The sequence below is a fragment of the Brachyhypopomus gauderio genome, chromosome 5 (genome assembly GCF_052324685.1).
Source record: "Brachyhypopomus gauderio isolate BG-103 chromosome 5, BGAUD_0.2, whole genome shotgun sequence".
NCBI lineage: Eukaryota > Metazoa > Chordata > Actinopteri > Gymnotiformes > Hypopomidae > Brachyhypopomus > Brachyhypopomus gauderio.
Window position 1 is genome coordinate 32,312,589 of NC_135215.1, and position 21,932 is coordinate 32,334,520.

Genomic DNA, 21,932 nt, shown 5'->3' on the forward strand with positions numbered 1-21,932 from the left:
TTTAATAAGTTATACATCACAATGTGATGGATCTTGTATCAGATGACCATGGTCAGAACGGAAGGGCTGATTGGTGAATGGCCAATGCTGCTCTCTACTGCACATGTTGGTTCATTCACATTCAGTCATTTGTATTTCTTCAACTGCATGTAGGGAACATGCTGACCAGTAGAGGGCGATAGTGTATAAGACATTCTCATATTGTCAGTCTTTTTTACGCAAATCAAATGGCACAGATCGACAGGCAGATATAATGCCATAATGTTAATTCATATCGCAATACCTGCAAATCTCCACTTAAGAAGCAGTATTTTTAATGACACATTTGCGTCACGTTTGTGTACGGGGAACTTTCGGTGGCGTTCACTGGGAGTTGTGCCGCCACACGTGCAGGACGGGTCCATTCACCACGCGCAGCCTCGTGCAGGACGGGTCCATTCACCACGCGCAGCCTCGTGCAGGACGGGTCCATTCACCACGCGCATATTCTACATCCGGACAGAACCGCAGGTCACACATCAACACCCCAGCTTGGAGAACCGACACCACTCCGTGGCCAACGTGGGGTGATGTCGGTGCTGACAGTCGCACTGGAGCCCTGACGCTCAGAGTCTGGAAAAGTGCAGACGTGTAAGTACAAATACCTCTAAGATTAAATATATGATTTACTGCTTTAGAATGTGTGTTTTAAACTCAATGTCCGGGACCAAAGGGAGCCATCACACAGGATGCGAGAACATCAAGTGGACCAGTGGATCCAGTGAGCAGCTTCATTCAAACACACATGATTAATTGGTCGTGCGGGAGGCACAGCCTGGTTTAGATGTTTAAAACATGCATCCAGCTTCCAGTTTCCTAAGTTTCCAATAACGAGTTCAGCACATTGCTACGGGACATTGGGTTGAATGCTTTTGGAACATACGCAGTTTGAATGGAATATTAAAGGAAGATCACTTCAGAGATGGGTAGTGTTTATAGAGTGTCTAAAATTATTTGCATAAGAAAATATTTTTATTTTTAATAAGTCTTTCAATTAATTATTTTTTTTGTTAATATTGCAAGACTGATTTATTCATTGAACGAGCTGTTTTAGTAAATTTTCCATTTCCATTGTAATTCTACATCCTGTCAGCAGTGTCTGAGAGGCCTGTGGGCGGGGCCTGACTGAAGCATAAATGTGGGTCTAAAAAAAAAACAAAAAAACAAAAACCCCATAAAAACAACTCATTATTTTTAATGGCTTAACGCTTCAGTGGATGCCCGTATAAGGCGAGCAGCTCGGCGATTTGGACCGCGTCACTAGCACATGAAAAAGCTAGCATATAACAGAATGATTTCTTTGTGTTACCAAAGTTACCACTCAAGTGATGACAGCTTTGCATGTGTGTGTGTGTGTGTGTGTGTGTGTGCATTCAAGTTGACTGAGCATCTAAGATAACATAACCATTTATAAATCATTTATAATTATAATCCTTTATTTAATGTTTTTTTAATCCCGCAGCAAAAACATTTGCAGTGTTATAGAAACAAAAGGGTTAATACAATACCCTTAAAGGCATTGAAGATGTATACAAGAATCTTTTGAGGATTCTTCATCTGGTTTGGAGATGTTTGCCCTCAGTCTTCTGCCAAGCATGTGAAAGTGGAAATGATCACTGAAGAAGAACTTCAGAGGCCTTTCTTTATCATCTGGGAAACGTTTGGATAAAAGTTCATTCCGTTTATCGCCTGAACCTTACATGACCAGCAGAGGGCACCACTAATACAACCACATGAATAGGGGGGAAAGTTTCTTGTTAAAATAACATTTCAACCAAAACCCAAACGCAGACAACCAACAGGAAACATATACGAGCATCATAGTGAGGAATGCATACATACTTGTGTATTTATAAATATACAAATAGTAGCAAATGTTTTCTCCTGTCATCTGATTTCGTATTACGGATGGAAGTAGATTTTTTAGCTACTTTAATGGTTTTCGTCATTTTTGTGCACTATAAAGATCAGCAGATTTGAGGGCTATATAAGTCACCTCAAATATAACTGGTTACAGTTTTCCTTGTTTAACCGAGCTTCATATAACGTTACAGGGATCAGGGGTCTCTGTATTCTCCCCTTTCTTATAGGCCAGCTCTTGTTATGGTCATACGCCATCACGTGTGTTGTGACAGGAGGCAGTGGGGGTCTCCGCCAATCGTGTGACACCATTACTTACTGCAGAGTTTATTTATACAAATCCTTCTTTTCCCTCTCTGCTTTACTCTGGCCTCCTCTCAAAAAAAAATCACCCTGTAAAAGCTCGATCCTTGCAGATGTGTGGCTGTCGTTTCCTGCGTCTCACGTGCTTTGGAGTACCAACGTGTTCGTAGTCTCACTCGGTCTCGGTCTCCCTGCCAGGCCAACACACACAGGATGTGGAAATACTACACGACTCCAGCTGGGGTTGGCACGGGGAATCCCAACACTGGCCGTGCTGACTGAGATGCCAGCCATGGCTGGTGGAGAAAGGCCTGTGATGATAAAGGATCGTGAAGGCACTTCAGTTACAAACGTGTGAAAAGGAGAGAGAGCGATTCACCAGACTATTCACATATTACAATGACTCACTGGTAATATTGGTAATACATTCTACATTCATATTTTCTAAGTCAGGCTTGTAAACAAAGACCATACTACCACACACACACACACACACACACACACACACAAATCCTGCTGTTGTGTTTAGGAGTTCACACTGTTCCAAGGAAATTACATGAAAGTGCTTTTTGATCCTTTCTCTGTTTTAGTACACGAGTATGACGTGTACTAAAACACGTCATACTCGTGATGATGTGTTTTAGTACACGTGATGACTACATAATGTCATGGATTCATTTAGTGAACCCCTGGTAATATTTACAGAATATAGAAATTGGTAAGAGAAAAATATGAAGGGTCAAGATGTAGTACATAATAATTTGTTATATCTGATAGAGGATTAGAAAATGTTTCTAAATGAGCTGAGGAAATTTGCTGTGAAAGCTAAATTCTGCCTAAAATAAGACTGTTGTCTGTGTGTGTGAACTAGAATCCCTAATAAGGGAATTAATCCAAGCATACATACATGTGTATGAAGAGATCATTGATTAGGAATAATATGAACAAATTGCTACAGTTTAAAGGTAGTACAAGGCCTACAAATAACTCGACCCAGCCTACGGATCTTCAGGACACACCAATAACCCGACCCAGCCTACGGGTCTTCAGGACAGACCAATAACCCGACCCAGCCTACGGGTCTTCAGGACAGACCAATAACACGACACAGCCTACGGGTCTTCAGGACAGACCAATAACACGACCCAGCCTACGGGTCTTCAGGACAGACCAATAACACGACCCAGCCTACGGGTCTTCAGGACAGACCAATAACACGACCCAGCCTACGGGTCTTCAGGACAGACCAATAACCCGACCCAGCCTACGGGTCTTCAGGACAGACCAATAACCCGACCCAGCCTACGGGTCTTCAGGACAGACCAATAACCCGACCCAGCCTACGGGTCTTCAGGGCAGACCAATAACCCGACCCAGCCTACGGATCTTCAGGGCAGACCAATAACCCGACCCAGCCTACGGGTCTTCAGGACAGACCAATAACCCGACCCAGCCTACGGATCTTCAGGGCAGACCAATAACCCGACCCAGCCTACGGGTCTTCAGGACAGACCAATAACCCGACCCAGCCTACGGGTCTTCAGGACAGACCAATAACCCGACTCAGCCTACGGGTCTTCAGGACAGACCAATAACGCGACCCAGCCTACGGGTCTTCAGGACAGACCAATAACCCGACCCAGCCTACGGGTCTTCAGGACAGACCAATAACCCACCCAGCCTACGGGTCTTCAGGACAGCCCAATAACCCGAACCAGCCTACGGGTCTTCAGGACAGATGAAGCTTCTCCTGGACTCTCTAGTCTTTTTCAGATGGCTGTTTCCCTTCTGCATTTTCTTGGGCTCCGTGGTGATTTTTCAACCCTGTTCATGTGTATTATCTGTAAAAGACAGAAAAGAGACTGTGGCCACACACAGAGAGAGAGACACGACCACCATATTGATGCTCCAGCAGATACGTGTCTCATAGCCATAGCAATGCCACGCGCCACCATGCGTGACAAACCCCTTACACCTCTCTCATCTTTCCCTATTGTACACAATCCACCACAGATATGCAGCTGGGGCTTTCTGAATGGCCCTGCACAATGAACCTGTGACTGGCTCTTTTAACTAAGACATGAGCTTTTAGAGTATAACAAAAGAGCCCAAACTATCAAAATTATCTTTCATGGGTGTTCTTCAAAAGCCATTACACCTATCGGAAGAATAATCGTAAACAGACTATGCACAAGAAAGTAAGCTCATGAAAAGGAGAGCTATAAAGCTGTACAGAGCAGTGAACTTGGATGCATATATGCTCATTTTGAGTTGGCACGCATGGTCCCATCAGCAGAAAATGTTAGGGTCATGTTTGATCTTGAAGAGAAGGCTGGAGAAGGCTTATTACCATGGTGGGTGGAATTAATCCTGATTGATTTACATCAGGTGCAAAGCTACAAGTAGACCACTTTAATGGAGGTGTTTCTATTCAAAAGTAGAGAGGCTGTAGAAAGTCACAGCTGTGTACATTTGTTTATCAGGTCTTGGTCATGAGCTCTGCTGGGGTGGGGGTAGGGATGGGGTTTTGGGGATTCAAGTGTTTTTTTCCCATAATGGGAATTTTACCTGGAATTTTGGTGCATATACAACATTATTACAACATATAGGCCTACAGTTTTGCACATGGGATGCAAGGTTGGTTGGAGCAGAAAAAAAAGTTAATCATGTCTTATTCTGTCTGTCTTGGCAGACCCCAGAACTCTGAGTACTGCTTTGTGGGTGGATTGCATGGCTTTGTGGGTACATTTAGGGAGGCTTGCCTGTTGCTTTTTGACAGCATTTGCACAGTTGTACTATGTTTTAGGGCTTTGTTCCACTATAAGCTGTGTAATCTACAAGCAATCAGCTTACGATCAACAAACGAACTAATCTTGTTGTCAGAAATGAGTCTCTGCTCTGATGACATCACTGGTCCAGTTGGCCTCCCCTATCAGAGCCACATTTCACTGGTATGCATGACGAGGGAGTGAGAGAGGAGAACAGCACACAGAGGAGTGAGAGAACAGCACACAGAGGAGTGAGAGAACAGCACACAGAGGAGTGAGGGGACAGCACACAGAGGAGTGAGGGGACAGCACACAGAGGAGTGAGAGGAGAACAGCACACAGAGGAGTGAGAGGAGAACAGCACACAGAGGAGTGAGAGAACAGCACACAGAGGAGAGAGGGGACAGCACACAGAGGAGTGAGGGGACAGCACACAGAGGAGTGAGAGAACAACACACAGAGGAGTGAGAGAACAACACACAGAGGAGTGAGAGAACAGCACACAGGAGTGAGAGAACAGCACACAGAGGAGTGAGGGGACAGCACACAGAGGAGTGAGAGAACAACACACAGAGGAGTGAGGGGACAGCACACAGAGGAGTGAGAGAACAACACACAGAGGAGTGAGAGAACAACACACAGAGGAGTGAGAGAACAGCACACAGAGGAGTGAGAGGACAGCACACAGAGGAGTGAGAGAACAGCACACAGAGGAGTGAGAGAACAGCGCACAGAGGAGTGAGAGAACAGCGCACAGAGGAGTGAGAGAGGAGAACAGCGCACAGAGGAGTGAGAGAGGAGAACAGCGCACAGAGGAGTGAGAGAGGAGAACAGCGCACAGAGGAGTGAGAGAGGAGAACAGCGCACAGAGGAGTGAGAGAGAACAGCACACAGAGGAGTGAGAGAGGAGAACACCAAACAGAGGAGTGAGAGAGAACAGCACAGAGGAGTGAGAGAGAACAGCACATGTAGGAGTGAGAGAGGAGAACAGCACATGGAGGAGTGAGAGTGGAGAGCAGCACAAAAAGGAGTGAGAGAAGAGAACAGCACATAGCTCATCTCTGAACAGTTCCCATGTTGAGGAAAGAGCCTCAGGGGGAATATAGCATTTTTCCTGGCTGCAGGCGAGATATTGTTGTGGTGAGGCAAATTACCTATTAAGAATGCTTAAGTCATGTTTTTGGGCCAAGATCCACACTGTTATGCAGAACACAGTGGAAGATCACCTTACTGAGAAATGGAGCCCCTCAACAGCACATGGGGCGCCTCAGCCTGTAACAACAGGTCACAAAAGAACAAGAACGATATGGTTTGTTCTGAATGTGAAATTCATGCCAGTTGTAATTTAACTATAAATATTTGTTTCATTGTAAATAAAAGGTATTTAAGAATTCTGCAATTTGGCCTGTTTTGTAATCATTTCAAGGTGGCTAGTTGTCTGTGCCAGAAGTGAAGTCTCACTCTGCGTCTCTCAAAGGCACTACAGCTTATAGCTCTCATGTTCCCATATGTGGCCACCGCGTCATGTATGCATTTCTTCTTCCACATATCACAACACTGACTCCTTGATCTGGCTTTGACAAAGCATCCCTTTGTTTTCTCAACCTCTGTCTTTTTGGAGGGGCCAGACTCCAGCTCAGAGCAGGGATTAAAATTAAATTATGGGAATATTTGTTCGGTGTGCTGTCAATCGAGTTGGCACATTGATTCTTTCCATGCTTTTTTCCCCACTGCAATCTCTGACATTAATTTCCTGGACACATGATACAGCATCACAGTGCTTCATGCATGCATTCCTCCCAGAGAGACTCCGCCAGATTCTGAGCCCGACGGCCCCTGGAAGTATGGTGCCCCGTGGCCGGGGGGCCGCTGTAATGGCACAGTCACAGAGATGACATGATCCAGGCCCGTAGCCAGTCGTCTCTCACTTTGAGCTATGATCATCCCAGCCTCCTTCCCCAGACAGAGTGGATGTGTTACTGGTGAAGCAGTAGATCATCTCTGTGAAAACATTTCTGACCTATGTAATCTTACAGAATAGGACGTCTGTCACTCACCCCTACGCTCCTTCCAAAATTTTTGCCAGAAGGTTTGGGGACGTTTAATGTCCTTGTTATTATATCAGAATTTTAAGTATTTTTATAATAATAGCATTCATATGTTTGCCTAAAAGACGCAAGACTTTCTAATGACAGCAGTGATGGTCGAATAAATCACACTGAGACAATGGCCGTAATTGACAAGACTTTCTAATGACAGCAGTGATGGTCGAATAAATCACACTGAGACAATGGCCGTAATTGACAACAGCAACATACTTTTGGACCTGAAGTGCGGTTCTTTGATCCTCCCACCCTCCAGCTGTGGCTAAGGCCTAATCATTCCTCAACTAGTACTCAACCAGCACTTAAAGACAGGAAACAGAACCAGGCGATCGCGTTCAGCCATGCCTGGAATGCATGTTTCCACGGGCCGGTCTTTCCCAGGACTCTCCCAGGTCCTTGCGCAGGCACTACCCAAAACACGAATGATCTCTTAATGCAAAAGGAAAGCACACGCACCCATATCAGAGGAGAGGCCGGGCCACGGATGTGAGAGCGTCGTGCCGAGTTGCCCTGCCGTGTTCTGTCTGCCTCGTCTCCGTGAATGAATGAGACACGGTTGTTGGAGTGACAGAAGTCTCTGCGCAGGGGGACAAGTCGAATCTAGTGTTATCCTTTAAAACCCAGTGAAGCACACACCACATACATAATAAATGGCAGGAACATTGCATTGCCTCTTTTTTATACCACAGTATTGTGACAAGCTTGGCACCATTTCTTATTCGTCACAGAAGAGTGTCACTGTTCATGATGTAAGTGTGTATGACTTTCAGTAGGGATATGTATGACTTTGAATAGGGATGTGCATGCATCAGTCTTATCCAAGCATGGAATTACTAGTGGAACACAAGGAACCTATATGACACATCATATGTCATAGAACAGACAAATAAATCGTGGTCTCCACAGGTATTAGTCACGCAGCTCATTGTAATGGATGTGTGATGCAGTTCGTGTAACATTATATAAATATTTATGTAACCAAGGTAATTTATGCATTACAGACAACAGCAGACAAAGGCACAGCTGAAGGACCTCTCATGCTACACAGTCCAACAGCGGAGTTAAAAAGACAAACAGAGCTAATAGTGAACGATTATGCTAGACTGAACGTTGGCGTTGCGGGAGAAAGCTTATGGAAGGATGGCTCTCCACTGTGACCACTGGCTCAGAAACTCAAGGGTCTGCTGTTCTCTTTAAAATACCCCTGGCATTCACCGTGCATTCTACGAGCTATTATTTCCTGAATTTTGGTCATTCAGTACTTTTGGAACAATCCGATGCTAAGTGCTGATCCAATATCCTATATCGGCCATTAATGGGAGAGATCAAAGACGCGAACAAATCAGAATAAACATCGTGCACAATTTGCTTGGGGATGAAAACATGTGCCCAGTGCTTTTAACACATGTAAGCCTGCTAGACCTGTGCCTGCTAGACCTGTGTCCGCTAGACCTGTGCCCGCTAGGCCTGTGTCCGCTAGGCCTGTGCCCGCTAGGCCTGTGTCCGCTAGGCCTGTGTCCGCTAAGCCTTTGCTTGCTAGACCTGTGACTGCTAGGTCTTTGCCTGCTAGGCCTTTGCCTGCTAGGCCTGTGCCTGCTAGGCCTGTGCCTGCTAGACATGTGCCTGCTAGGCCTGTGTCTGCTAGACCTGTGTCTGCTAGGTCCTTGCCTGCTAGGCCTGTGTCTGCTAGGCCTGTGTCTGCTAGGCCTTTGCCTGCTAGGCCTGTGCCTGCTAGGCCTGTGCCTGCTAGGCCTTTGCCTGCTAGGCCTTTGCCTGCTAGACCTGTGTCTGCTAGACCTGTGTCTGCTGGGCCTGTGCCTGCTGGACCTGTGCCTGCTATGCCTGTGCCTGCTGGACCTGTGCCTGCTGGACCTGTGCCTGCTGGACCTGTGCCTGCTAGACCTGTGCCTGCTAGACCTGTGTCTGCTAGACCTGTGTCTGCTAGGCTTGTGCCTGCTAGGCCTTTGTCTGCTAGGCCTTTGCCTGCTGGACCTGTGCCTGCTAGACCTGTGCCTGCTGGCCTGTGCCTGCTCGGTCTGTGCCTGCTCGGTCTGTGTCTGCTCGGCCTGTGTCTGCTCGGCCTGTGTCTGCTAGGCCTTTGCCTGCTAGGCCTGTGTCTGCTAGGCCTGTGTCTGCTAGGCCTGTGTCTGCTAGGCCTGTGTCTGCTCGGCCTGTGTCTGCTAGGCCTGTGTCTGCTAGGTCTTTGCCTGCTAGACATGTGCCTGCTAGACATGTGCCTGCTAGGCCTGTGCCTGCTAGGCCTGTGCCTGCTAGGCCTGTGTCTGCTAGACATGTGCCTGCTAGGCCTGTGTCTGCTAGACCTGTGTCTGCTAGGTCCTTGCCTGCTAGGCCTGTGTCTGCTAGGCCTGTGTCTGCTAGGCCTTTGCCTGCTAGGCCTGTGCCTGCTAGGCCTTTGCCTGCTAGACCTGTGCCTGTTAGGCCTTTGCCTGCTAGGCCTGTGTCTGCTAGGCCTGTGTCTACTAGACCTTTGGCTCCTCGTATGCAAATCAAGGCCAGGACAGTGGAAAAATAAAGTCCACATGCCAATGCAATTGCAAAGATAACATAGTTTAGAAAAACGCTTGTATGGGATAAGTGACTGATAAATATTTTGATATTGTGTTCTGCTATTTAAGATTTGCCTTAGATTTGGCACCAGCTGCAGATTGTCATGATGTATATTTATAAATGTTAAATATAAGTTGAACTGATGGGTTAACAAATATTTTTCCCAGAATGAGTAAAGGTACTATACAAATTGCCAACCCAATATGTTCAAATGTTTTTCACGAATACTGACCTTCATGTTTTTTTTATATATATATATAAATTTTGTCCTTAAATGTACACTTGAGCGCCCTTTTAAAAAAACTCTGCTGTCACCAGAATAAACTTCAGAAAACACCTCTCAAAATCAGCCACGTTGTTTGCACATTCCCTCCAGGGCCTGGTGCCTTCTGGCTGGTGTCTGGAGGCTTGCTAAGTGATGTGGCATGTTGCCAAGAAAATCATTGGCCTTAAAAGTCAAACGGATGTATGGGTTTGTTCCAGAAGCGGAGCGAGGAGCTTTATTCATAAATCCCTTCGTCCTGGGAATGAGAATTCAGCTCGGATACAGACAAACAGAGCAGAGCAGGACCCAAAAAAAGATGACACTGGCTTATTAAGTTTCAGCACGCTGATGGTCGGGGTGTTCCATTGTGCGGCTGTCACAGAGAGTTAGATGAAAGACTAGGCACTTTCATGTCTGGCGTAATGTTTGTAAGGGGCAGATAACGGTTTGTTGCCAACCCTAATCCTTTCTCCCTCGTGATTTTTCACTTTGCTAAGTTCTTACACGTAAGCTAAATTTCACAAGAGTAGAAATGCTGACATCCAAGGAAGCTGACCAAAACGCCTTGTCGTACCAGGATAATCTGAGTTATTCTTCTCATTCAACACTTGAGTTTCAAGATTCATCGTTGTCATTCATCAGCACACAAGTGTAGAGAAGAACAAAAGTGAGTCTTCTCAGTAGTACTGTGTTAGCATGCAATGCGACTTCTGTATAAAATGTACAGATGTAAATAGGAATAAAAATTACTATAATATAAAAAAGGTATAAAAAATGTAGTATTTATAAAATTACTATTTTTTAGTAAACAGAAAACAAAAGATTAAAGTTAGAAGGTAATTGGATATTGAGAATGGTTACATGAGAGAAGTGATATGTGCATTGTGATGAACGTGTTGATAAACATTTTGACAATTGCAGATGTAAGCATTCTACTGTATGATGAGGTGAGAAAGCCCGTTTGTTTTAGATCAGCGCTTAGCGCTAACAGGAACGTGTATAACTGTACGCGACACTTAACAAAGACAACGACAAACAAGGAACGTGGACAACACTCACACTTAAATACACTAATACTAACAAGACACAAGTGTGACGTATTTGCCCCTGGGGCCCTATAGCCCTCCTAGTCGGGTAGGGACTCCTCTTACTCCTCTGTCTCTTGTCTTGTTCACAGGTGCGACATCCTCACCTCACCTCCTCCGTCTCCATCTCCTCAATGGCTGCCTCCTCTGAGGCACTGGCAAGCTTCTCCTCCATGAGAGCGGGGACTCCTCCAAGAACTCCACCCACTCAGAGAAGAAGGGAGCCTCGGTGGAGGGCTCAGGACAGGTGAGAGACAAACGGACCCTACACAGACGGACGTAGACCCGGAGGGCGGGGTCAGGAGCTGTACCATGGGGCTGTGGCTATGTGCAGCGTGGTAGCACTGAATCAGGCAGTGAGACAACAGGCCTGTGAATCAGGACAGGTCCTGAATCTGCTGGTGTGTTTCAGTGTCGTGTAATCTCCTCTCTGAGAGGGCGCACATTCAGTTTAAGTGGTGTGTAATCTCCTCTCTGACAGATTTGCCTGTGTATTCATTCTCATGTTGATGCAGACTGGAAACACCCCAGTTTTTGATGTGCTAATTTGACATAATCTCTTATAATCTTTACATCTACATTTATATGTCTTTTGAATAGGAGCACTAGATTTAATCTTTAAATTACACAAGCTGAAGTGCAAGTGAGGGCACCTGTCACGCTAGCAGAAAACCACTAAAGAATATGCGTATAAAGTACACTGACGTAGTTGTAGGAAACGATACTACACAAAAATGACTCGTTCATCTTCCATGCAGATCACAGTGTCCCACATCTCCATATAAGGTCACAGGAGAAATTTATTTGATGTATAATGCTTTAAAAATGTTTAGTGTACTGATCTCCCTCTCAGACCCAAGTAGGCATTTAAAAGGTTAAGAACATTATACAGTGAAATGTAAGACCATGCATCCCTTTAGCAACATACTTCTGGTGTCACTGGTGTACACTTTCATATGACCAGCACTCTGCTGCACTGACGTTTAGACGTCTAGGGAACGCCTGTTTCTGTGCATTCACTCCCTTAATTTGTTTCAGACCTGAGAAGTTTTGGGTATTTACAATGTTGACTACTTTAATAGCAGTATGTGACGTCTGTGCACAATGAACTGCCCATCAAAAAGTCCAGTAGAGATTATATGTTGAGAACGCACCCAACAGAAGGAGGTCTGTGTTTATCTGTGTACGAGATGTGTGTGGGGATTCTTCACTCAGAGTTCTGCCTGCTACTAATGCCCCTGTTATGTCTTCAGAATGAGATGCCACCATAACCTTCTCTACAACTGGAGACATAAAGCCCATTTAAAGCCAGTCAGTGTAAATAATGACTCACTGAATCTATATCAAATTAAAGGAGCCACACCCTGAATTCCTGTAAACTTGCCAGTCAGTCCTGTAAAGCTTGTAACGATGTCTATTGTAAAAACTCATACATGGCACTGAACTGAAACTAGCCTTTTTGCAATTGTAAACACATACGACCTCACTTAGCCACGAACAGCGTTTATATAATAAGAAACACTGCATACTGTAAGACATTCTGTACATGGCAATTACCCTAAGTGACATTTGTCACCCAGATCCTCCAAAAGTGGGCAGTGTGGCAACATATTCTGGTGGAGCAGCTCAGAGGGAGAGGAGGGAGAGAGGAGAGGGAGAGGAGAGAGGGAGAGGGAGAGGAGAGGCTTTCAACCGTCTCTGGAGGACTTGAACAGCAGATCCCAGTCACTAGAGTGCAGACGGCCTGTCCTCGTTTGCCCTGTAGTGATGTCACTGTTACAGCTTGGCCGTGTCTCATATATGAGAGCAGTGAGTGAGATATGGCATCCTGCTCAGCTGCTAGCGCAGAAGAGCCCAGTTTCACCCTCTCTAGCTCCCAGTTCCCCAGCCGATATCTCCCCGAGGATGGAACCACTCAGGACGTGAAGCTACCTTAAAATAATCTGATCAATGCTTTAAACATGGTACATTTTGGTTGTGCAGTTATCAAAATATATTAGAGAAAAATGCACATCCTCAATTTCCTGTGTTTATTTATTTATTACCGAAACATAATTTTCTTTATTGAACCATAATTATGCACAGTCATGTTTATACATCACAAATGCCCTGTAATTTTGCATGTGAAAGATTCACCAGCGTTAAATGAACGGCGGTGTTGACGCCAAAGTGTTCCTTTTTGCCCACTTTTCATAGTAATAGCCAGTTGTGAGGGAATCATTTATGCTAACCCAGATGAGAGGAACACATGGCCTGATATTTAACAGCATATCCGATTCTCTGGTCTCTGTGGAAAGCTAATGCTGGATGTCCTACTTCTCTGTCCACTAGTGGGACATGAATGGTGTTAGTTCTGGAGGTTTTGTGTGAGAGACATGGAGCTCTTTCCTCTCCACAGCATCTCTGGGCTACTGACTAAATCCATGTGCATGAGTGTGTGTCTGTGTGCTAGTAGGTGAGGATTAGCTTCATATCTCCCAACACATGTTGTGAGACTTTGTATGGGATCTGTCACCCATATCACCCTCCAGCAGTCTCCTATGGCCTGTGTCCAAAATACACAGAACCCACAGGAAAGAACAGTCCACTTTTCCATTTGTTTTTCATCCTGCTGTCCTCATATTTGTTTCCTGAGTGGAACTGACGGTAGTGTGTTTTCTGCCTCTGCAAATGTGTATATATCTTTGCCTTCCTGGATTACAGGAGAAATACAGGTGTTTGACTCCACGCCAACCTAAACAGAAAACATGCCCTATTGAGGATCTGAAAAAGTTATTAAAAAGTTGTGTGAAACCCTTTTGGGGGTGAGGTGGGAATGTTCAGCTTGACCTGTGCTGTGGCGTGAGACTGAACGAATGCTTCACCTGCACGTGTTCCTTTTCACCCATTCAGAACTGTTTTGGACTGTGGCTGGACAGCGTCTTAACTGTGGCTCCTGTGGGTCTCAGTGGGTTCCTCATAATGCTCTCATGCTTCTATCCTCAAGAGATGTTCCCTTTCCTGCACTTTTTCATCTCAAGGCATGCCAACTATCTGCTGCCTCTACTTGCTTCAAAGTGATCCTGCCTTTAGGGGGATCCCTCTGCAATTAGAGACTCAAAATCTTATCTTCGATCAGACAAAATTAAAATCTTGAACATTTGGAAGAATCCTTCCACTTTGTCCGGCTGCCAGGAAACCAGCTCTGGTTTTTTCTATTCTGTAGTGACTCACCACTCAAACTCAACCAGCTTGACGGCCTGTTGACATGCTGCGACCAGAGCAGCCATATCGTTGCAGCTGGTGATAGTTGCTGTTTGAACCAATGGGATTAGTTGGCCAATTTACATTACTACAGCTGTTTGAGGATTTAAAATGTTGTCTCGACATATATAGCCCCTGTTTTGATTTTCCTGTTGAGGTGAGTTCAACTGACATTACTGTGAAACCAGACTGCTGTCCTGGAGGAAGGGAACGCATATTCCTTAAGAAGACCTTGCTAAGTTCTCACCAGGAGGTTCTTAGAAAACATGCAACTAACTAGCAAATGAAACGTGCAAATGAAATTATGTGAATAGACAATGTGGTGTGTAGTGGCGTTATTGTGTATACAGAACAAATTACTGTAGACAGGTCAGTGCAGAATATGCACCAGCCAATGGGCCCCATGGATTTTAAGGGCCCTGTTTAAATTGTTGGTTGGTAAAGTTAAAAATGTATTAAGAGATATTTGCAAGTGGACCCCCCAAGATTTTGACTGCATAGGGGCCTCCACAGGGCTTAATGGGTCACTGAGGCACTGAGGCAGGTACATCAAAATAAAATAAAAATAAAGTTATATATTTTTTATTATCAGAATATACTCCTATAATAAACCAATGTTCAATGTTCAACTGCTTGTATAGACTCAAGGCTAGTAAAAAAACAGAAACATTTATTCTCTTTTACTTGGGTTTATTCCAAAACAACAAAACAAGCTGGTTATTTAAAATGCATGCTCCACCCCATAAGCCAGTGATGGATAAACTGTTCCTGTTCTTGGTGAACCTGTTATTGGGTTTGAAGGAGAAAGATGTGCATGATCAGTTCAGCAGTCTTCAGTCTAGCAGGATAAGCAAAACGTGAGTAATTGATTTCATTGATTGGTGTTGTTGGAATATGGACCTCTCTCTCTCTCTCTCTCTCTCTCTCTCTCCCTCTCTCTCCCTCTCCCTCTCTCTCTCTCTCTCCCTCTCCCTCTCTCTCTCTCTCTCTCTCTCCCTCTCTCTCCCTCTCCTTCTTCTCTCTCTCTCCCTCTCTCTCCCTTTCCTCTCTCTCTCTCTCCCTCTCCCTCCTCCCTCTCTCTCTCTCTCTCTCTCTCTCTCTCTCTCTCTCTCTCTCTCTCTCTCTCTCTCTCTCTCTCTCTCTCTCTCTCTCTCTCTCTGTATATATCTCACAAATTAGCAGACAGTGCCAATGCTAATCTGCCACCATTGAATGATGGCATCCAGTGCTCCAATAGTTCTGGTACTGGGATATTTCACCAGTGGTGTGTCAACCAGGAATTTTATTAATACTGGAAAATTTATTTTGGTCGCCTACTGCATAGAGAATGCTGTTTTAGGAAACAGTCAGTATACGAGTAGTATGTAGAAGTATGTATTTTGAATGCACACAGGTGGAAGACATATTAGCTATGAGTTTAATGGAACAGGATGTATTTTTTAGCTTGTTGAAAAGGTGGCATCCCTAGACACATATGAAGCAAACACATATCGCTTATATGCGGCCAAGAATCGATGGCTAATCATCTGGACCGTAAAGTGCTCTACCAGGACTACAGTCATACTATCTGCTTTGGGACACGGGGCTTCATCTGTTATAGATTGTTGAACTGATGTCATGGAAGGTTCTGGAACTATGTAGCTAGTGTCAGATGCTACTGCATGCCTGATGAACACACAACTTCAGTTTTTCTTCTCTTAAAGACTTAGGAATACTTTTGCCTGTTGCAAAAGGACCTGAACAATGTTGTCATGCATGTCGCTTATGAGAACTTGCGAAATGGAAACAATATAGATGTTTGTTAGTGAAGTTAGGAGGGAAAACTGGGAGGTGAAATGTGTTGTGTCGATAGCCGATACTGCTCTACAATCAGATGAATGTGGTACATGTGAATCAGGCGTGTTTTGACTCTCAGACTTAAGGCCTGAGTAGATGTGCTGAGATGGGATCAGATTTCACCCTGTCCACACTGTTCTAAATCACTCAGTGAAGTTGCTGAGCTGATCCAAAGTCAGTTCTCTCAGGCATTAAACCCACCCAGAGAGAGACGAAGAACTCTTTCCCAGAAAGTGGTCATCGAAGCAGAATCTTGCCATGTTGCTCCTGTGCCTGCTTGTGAGAGCAGTTACAGGTTTGGTTTCCATCTTTAATTCTGCTAAATGATAGATAGATGTTAGTTAGTTAGTTAGTTAGTTAGTTTGTTTGTTTGTTTGTTTTATTCATCATTGTACAAGTACAAGATGAAATGTGTTAGTTCCCTGGGCCCCATGTTAAAGCACCGAAAAACCCAGAGCAGTGGTGGCGTAAACGTAGACGCGCTACCTCTACATACCTGGAGGAGAAACATAGAGAGACCATAATGAGGACCACAAAGTGCCTGAGAAATCTAAAGAGAATGCAAGAATGATCCTTGCTAATTTTGGTATCGCAACGCAACACGAAATAATAGACTAAATGCTGAATGGAAGAAATATTTTAAAATCACAGATCAGAATCACTCTTCCAAGTATATTACCCATGAAAGGAATTTTCCTTGTTGAATGCTGACTGACGGGAAGAAGAAAAAAAACGATAAATGCTGATCAGATACTGTTATGACAATGAAGCCAAAGAAACAATGTAAACTGGATTACCAGCGACTAGAATGGGAACTTAATGTTCTTAAATTGTATGTCTGTTTATGGTTATTTGTTCTTCTTGGCAAATGTCTAACTTGCAAAACACTAGGTAATGATACTGACTTCTGTAGTTTAGTAGTAGTCTGACTCAATGATGTCTTGAATTCTGGCCTATCTGTACTATTTCCTAGGATGTATTCTGTGATCAGAAGCAAAGCACTTTGTAAGTCGCTCTGGATAAGAGCATCTGCTAAATGCCGTAAATGTATTTATTCTTTGTTGTTTGTCTACTTGCTCCCTCATTAAGTTTTAATGTTACTAATGTTTATTTACTTGCCATCATGTGAATTAACATTAGCTCATCTTACTTAACATTTATAAATATGATACATAATATACAGGATAATACAACATACTGTATGATCAAGATATTTCTGCAGTAAAGACTATATGGATTTAATGTAAATTCAGGCTTGATTCTCTCCGAATTGACAGTGTATACAACTGAACATAAGGTTGCAGTAATATTACAGAATCAGTCATGCTTGAGAACTTAAACAAAACTTTTTATAATTGTTGAAAAATGTCAAACTAATTTAAGTGTTTGGGAGTGTAGAGAGAGTTTAATGACATGTTTAAATATAATTCCCAGCTCTAGAGTTTTTTTTTTTTTTTTTGTCTTGAAGCAGAATCCATCCTTTCTCTGTTCATATACTGTAATGGGTGGTCGACTATTTGTTAATGAACTGTGTCTTTAAAGAATGCTTTGACATTTTTCACCTAAAACGGCTCCTTTTTGTTTAAGATAGATCACGTAAATATTTAATGTTGCCATTTTTTATTATAGACACTTAAAGTCATGCCTTTTACAGCCTAAACCCTTCACATCAAATCTATGTGAAACGGGTTAAGGATTTATATTGACACAGGAGCTTTAGAATGGTTTGGCTTTATGTGTTTTAGAAGCCATTAACACTTTAAAAGCAAGGTGAAAGCTAGTTCATATTCAAAACCACTCATGGTATAATATAAGTTCTGGTTCCACTGATTAGCCACAATGACAGTAGAAACATGTAAACAAATCTTTAAAGAAGATTAGTATGGGATTTATTTTTGTTTATACTCAACAACTTACTTGTTCTTGTATCAAGAGTGCTGTCTATCTCAGAGGAGTGACGCTAATTACAACCTGCTCTTTCAACCCATTAAAAGAGGTGACTAAGTTTCCAGTGCACTGCTGTAGTTCTTTTTTGTATAAATCTTGAGACTTAATACAGGGCTAAATACCAGTCTTAATATAGGGCTTAATACCAGTCTCAATAGATCACAGATCACAATTTCTGTAGTCTTGCTCTTTTTGTTGTGTAAAAGCAGCAAACAAATCATCTAAAGTTCATCTGAAAGTTGTTTGAGTTAAAATAATTTCACTGTCTCCTTCTAAATTGTATGCTGTGGTTTGTTAGCATTCAAATCCACATGCAACATATTACTGGTTTCCAACCATGATACTAATAACTGGCCTCATAAGCAAAGGATAACCTGAGCCAAGATTTCCACTTCTTATTGAAAACAACTTAAAGGAGCAGTAATTAATTATTATATTACCACCAAATAGTACCAAATAATATAAACAATTTTATTTATCTATAAATTGCTTAAAAAGTGCAGATAAAGAATCAAATTGCTTAGCTGTCCTCAAATGAAATAGTTTATGCTTGATAGAATGGTCTCCCATATGGAGGTTGCCATGTTTAAAATTGATTTACTACAGAATCTCTGAAACATCCAAGCCACTAGGTGTCAGTACAACGACTGTTTCAAAACGTGAAGAATGATTAGAAAAAATACTTATTACTCCTTTAATTGTGATCTAGATTTTTCCTGAATATTGCCTGTTTTAAAGAGGATGTTGATACTAGTGACCCCATGTTATGAGGTCAATGATGGTTTTGCATCTATGAATAGTGTAAGTGCTGTTGTAAGCACTTCCAGATCTCTCTGTGAGAGTAGTGAACGGTGGGATAATTCTAACCAGCAAGAAAGTTTTTCATTACTGTTAAAATTGCTCCAGAACTTTGAACAAAAACAGATACGCACAATCTGCAGAATAAACAATTTGTGCACATTTCTTCCAAACCACAGAGGAAATATATGCTAAGTGTTCTCACTCTCTGAGAATGACTCTGCATCCTAAAGTCATCACACACACCGATATGGCGATGGGGACCTTGTGACACAAATCAAGCTGCACCCAAAGGCACATTCAGAATCCCTCGCTGCATATGAATCTCTCGCAGACATTTAATGTTCTTAATGCATATGTAATGGCTAAAACAACTAGGAAAATTCAGATGAATATACAGTTTTTTGAAACAGATTCAGCAATTGACACATCTGCTACTAAAATCAGTACATTAAGATTAAATCTTGAGTTTGTCATCATTCACTTCAGCAAATAAGAAATCATTCAAACATTATATTCATTTAGTGCCTTAGACCCTGCAGAAAACTGGTGTTTTAGCATCACAGAAAAAGTTGTTTCACTTTCAATGTCTTATAAGACACTGCAACAGTGTGCAGTAAAGCTCTGTGATTATGTGGTGTATATTGACGTTGAGCCAACGGAGAGTTGACAAGATCGCTCGTCTCCTCTGACCCAACCAGAGAACACACAGAAAAACACCCCACAAACCTCAGCAGAGTTCCACATGAGTCTGGTGCTCAGTGCTTTGAGCACAGTGCAGGCACAGTATGGAGCTTTTCCTCATGTTGTCACTCTTGGGAAATAAGACCTTATGCAAACACTGCATGATTCAGCTTGAAGAAAAGCACTGTGCACTGTCAAGGTCACCACTACATATATTAGAAAAACAGAGAATTGTTACTCTCTGTGATCTTACAATGCAGTGTCGTGCTCTGTAAGAGGGTGAGCGTTCAGAAGGCTCAGTGTGGAGGTTAGGGTGGGGTAAAGGTGTAGTCCAGGTGGTGGGGATAGGAGTCAGGGACCACGCCCCTCTAATAAGATTATTTCCATTACTGTTATTTTGTGCAGGAGAGCTTACCAAAATAAGGTCTGTTGAGTTTAAATGACTGCAGTGGCATTACATCCTGGCATTTCCCTGCTCCGCATGTGCACCAATCAAAGACCAGCTTCATATCCTCGTACAGTGGAGCAGTGCTAACTCTCTAATTCCACGTTCTTTGCTAAGTACATGTGTAAGTATATACACATCCTCTCATGTAATTCAACAAGGAATTGTACACATCGTTTAGAAATAACTCCAACCCCAATCCCTGTACAACCGTGTACCATGAGACGTTACCCTGCCTCGTTCACCTAACCATATTCACTACATATGACCCCATGGCTTCAGATAAACTAGAGGTCAGGGATTATTATGGTCACTGCTCTGTTCCACCCTGAGTTTAACAAAACTGGAACACAAACCATTGCTAAATACTAATTTTGGTCTTGAACATTATGTTAATGAAGACATGTGCTATAGTGGACACTTGCAATGCTCCAAAGACGATGTTTTTGGACTCAAGTTTTATGAGATTTTTAGTTTTTCATGTTCATTACAAAAATATGAGTTCTTCATAATAAGAAGTTGTTTACCAAGTAGCAGTTTATGTTAACAGCAGAAGTCTGTGGGTTGTAAACAATGTACCCAAATTTGTTGTAGCCTGGTTGTTTAGTTCCCTTTAAATCCTTTTTTTTTTACACTTAAATCATTATATCATTATATTTACATTACAAATATATTCCTGTTGGGAGAAGCACAATTATGAGTGTCTACTCTTGAGCCTGCATAATGGAGACCTTGTGACCTCATCTAACCCTCACCCCTGTAAACATTACCTCAGTATCTATAAAGTCCTTATCTATGGTCATTCATACATTCCTATTTTCAGGCACTGTGAGCTTATGCTAATCCTGGCAGGCCTGCCTGTAATTGAAGCCAGGACTGAGTGAATGAACCGGACTCCTTCAAAGAACACGAAAGGGCAAAGGTTAATCTCTTGATTTCACACACTAATTTTGAGTGTCATTGGCTGATTAGACAAGGATACACCGAGACAGAAACACTGACTAATAGCCTAGCAGACAAAAGTTCTGTATAGATTGAAACTGCACCTATAAGAAAACTAAATCATAGTCACAAAATTTAAAAAATGCCGTTTGCAATCAGTAACATTTTATCTACCTTAGTAAAAGATAACATGCCTCTGCTCCACTGAAAGCCTTAATGAGATGCTATTCAAGTTCCAGAGGCTCTGAATCACCAGAGTGCTGCAGTCCAACCCTGGCGTTCTCCTGGTGCAGCGGAATGTGCTCCGGAGAGGTCAGAAAATAGCCTGACAAGAATGCACCAAGTCTGGGAGATACAATCTGGATCATGGAGCCAATCTGGTCTTTGCTCTCGTGAGTGCCACCCAGGGCTCCAAGCCCTCTCGCTCCGGCACACCCTCGCCACATCCTGTAAGCCCAAGGCCCCTCCATGGGGACCAGGAAGCAAGGCTGAGCCCAGTTGCAGCGAAGGTACCGTGGGAGGGGTGTGAGCCCAAAGAGCCTTCTTCAAAGTCATTTTGACCTTGCTGTAATCCCCTCAGCGATAAACGGTCCTCAAAGGCAGAAGGTCAGCGTGCTGGCTTCCCTTCCAGCTCACCCAGACCCCACGATGCCTCAGTACAGCGTCCGGGACAAAGCCCAGCTGGGCGTCTCTGCCCAGATGTGTCACAGTCGTCTCTGCCAAGACTTGAACTCAACACAGCTGGTTTTAGATATTTGCATGCGTGAGATGCAGGATTATTTAACTTATATGTATAACTTATGTTTTACGTCTTTGAGATGCTTACAAAGACAGACCCGTAATTTCTCTTGATCTAGAACTGCTTTATTAGGAAGCAGCGTGTCCACAGATTCTACAACAAAAACCTAGTTAACAATGCTGCATTTGAGCATCACTTAGCAAAAATTCATTCATTCTAAAGTCTAATCACCATGTACATAGTTTATACATAATCTCCTTCAATACAGCAGGATTTCAAATGTATCCGTCTGGATGGTGGTTTCA

At 43.2% G+C, this 21,932-nt stretch overlaps 1 protein-coding gene across 1 annotated transcript in view; it reads left to right on the plus strand.

Moving 5' to 3' along the window:
• Window positions 1-335: 335 nt before the first annotated feature.
• Window positions 336-21,932, plus strand: part of prickle1a (prickle homolog 1a) — a 67,746-nt gene continuing 46,149 nt past the window's right edge. The window contains exons 1-2 of the mRNA XM_077007172.1: window positions 336-630; window positions 11,086-11,240. The gene's annotated coding sequence lies outside the window, so the exon portion shown is untranslated. The remainder of the gene's footprint in view (window positions 631-11,085; window positions 11,241-21,932) is intronic.